At 43.1% G+C, this 2,109-nt stretch overlaps 1 pseudogene across 1 annotated transcript; it reads left to right on the top strand.

Annotated features, from left to right (window-relative positions):
• Positions 1-606: 606 nt before the first annotated feature.
• On the top strand, positions 607-1,089 carry LOC310644272 (histone H2A.V-like; annotated as a pseudogene). Its single transcript has one exon. The product of its transcript is annotated as a histone H2A.V-like (transcript).
• The last annotated feature ends 1,020 nt before the right edge of the window (positions 1,090-2,109 follow it).

The following is a 2,109-nucleotide window of genomic DNA, read 5'->3' as shown; positions in this document are numbered from 1 at the left end:
ACTGTCCAGCCATGTCTTTAATACATTCCCTTCTTAGTCACACATAGACAAAGTACAGTTTTTAAGAACTTAGGGAGGCCCAAGGTTGAAGCCTAAATCCTGCAGATTCTGGTCTTTAGTTCAAGAATTTGAGAGCTCCAAATTGCTTGTTTAAAATAACAATTCCAAAGTTCACCACAGGCCAGACCTTGTGTCAAATAGTCACAAAGTGAGAGGGCAGAGCCTAGTGTCAGAGCCTAGCACCAGTGGCATGTTTTGAGCCGGCCTGGTGACATTACTGTTCCAAACTGTTCTGTCCACTGAGCTTGCTGGCTAAAAATTCTGAGCATTATAGTCTGGAAGGCAACAGATGGAGGAAGCTTGTCTTCAAAAAGGGACGGGCAACTTGATACTGTGATTGTTGAAAGCCATGTTCTCTCAAAGCTGGTCCATTGGTAGAGAGAATGAAGACCCTTTGTTTCCTGTTACCCATTTTTCTAATCCAGACATGCGGGCCACGGCAGGCCAGGCTCCCTCCTCACGCCCAGGCAGGTTATTGTCTCTTGACTTTCGCAGGTGGATCTCACGCAGAATCGGGACTGGACTTTGCACAGGAGCGAAGCAAACATGACTGTAGGCAAGGCTGGCAAATACAGTGGCAAGGCAAAGGCAGTATCTCGCTTGCCAAGAGCTGGGCTTCAGTTCCCAGTGGGCTGTATCCACAGACACTTGAAGACTCGCACCACAAGCCACGGAAAGGTTGGTGCTACAGCTGCCGTGTACAGTGCTGCAATTCTTGAATACCTCACTGCTGAGGTTTTGGAGTTGGCAGGCAACACCTCTAAGGATCCAACGTATCGCTCCTCGCCATTTGCAGCTGGCTATTCGTGGTGATGAGGAGTTGGATTCTCTTATTAAAGCGACCATTGCTGGTGGAGGCGTAATTCCGCACATCCACAAGTCTTTGATTGGAAAGAAGGGACAGCAGAAGACTGCGTGAAGAGGCACTTTTGGCAGCCCGCTTCCTCCCTGTCATTGTGCTTTAATTGGGACAGAAGAAATATGGGGATATGTGGAATTTTAAAAAAAAGAATAGTTAAATGGAAGAGCATAGACAATTGACTGTAGATTAAAACATTTGTATGTTCTAGATTTAAATTTTGACCAAAAAAAGTACCTTGTTATGTGGCAGCAATTTTTGTGTTGATTGGCTAGGTTTCTCCTATGTGTTTTATACAAAAATGGAACTGAGAAAACCATTTTTTACAAAACCTATCCTTGTGTGTCATTCGGATATACAAGGGATAAATCCAGCAAAATTAAACTGAAATGTTTAAAACAGTCACATATTCTAAACTTGGATATAGCCACGTTCATGGTTAACTTTGTTTACTCTTACTTATTAACAGAGAGATCAAAGATCAGATTTTAATGTCACTTAAAATAACTTTTATGAATTTGAACAATATAACTTTTTTTAAAAAAAACTTTTTGCCTAAAATCTTTTCTCTAAATTCCTACACTGCACAAACATGGAAAATGTTGCAGTGTCATATTAGCAAAGATGCCCATCCTGAATTCTGCTGCTCATGGCTGATAAACTCACTGAAGGTGGTGGCTTTGCAGTGAATACTGCTATATTATTGAACCAGCACACTTGCTTGGAAATTCAGACATGCCCCTTTATCCATCTCCATCCACTTCTTTTCTTTTCTTCTCTTCTTGAGCTTTCTCCTTCCTTCCTTCCTTCCTTCCTTCCTTCCTTCCTTCCTTCCTACCTTCCTTCCTTCCTTCCTTCCCCTCTCTCCCTCCTTCCTTCCTTCTTTCTATCTTTCCTTCCTTCCTTCCTTCCTTCCTTCCTTCCTTCCTTCCTTCCCCTCTCTCCCTCCTTCCTTCTTTCTATCTTTCCTTCCTTCCTTCCTTCCTTCCTTCCTTCCTTCCTTCCTTCCCCTCTCTCCCTCCTTCCTTCCTTCCTTCTTTCTATCTTTCCTTCCTTCCTTCCTTCCTTCCTTCCTTCCTTCCTTCCTTCCTTCCTTCCTTCCTTCCTTCCTCTTCCCCCTCTCTCTTCCACTCTTTTCTCTCTTTAACTCAGTAGCAAAGCATAGGAAGAGATATAGTTTTCTTCTCAAC

The sequence above is a fragment of the Vipera ursinii genome (assembly GCF_947247035.1).
Source record: "Vipera ursinii genome assembly, chromosome: 9".
NCBI classification, from domain to species: domain Eukaryota; kingdom Metazoa; phylum Chordata; class Lepidosauria; order Squamata; family Viperidae; genus Vipera; species Vipera ursinii.
Note: the sequence above shows the minus strand (reverse complement) of the source record. Positions and strands in the feature narration are given on the sequence as shown.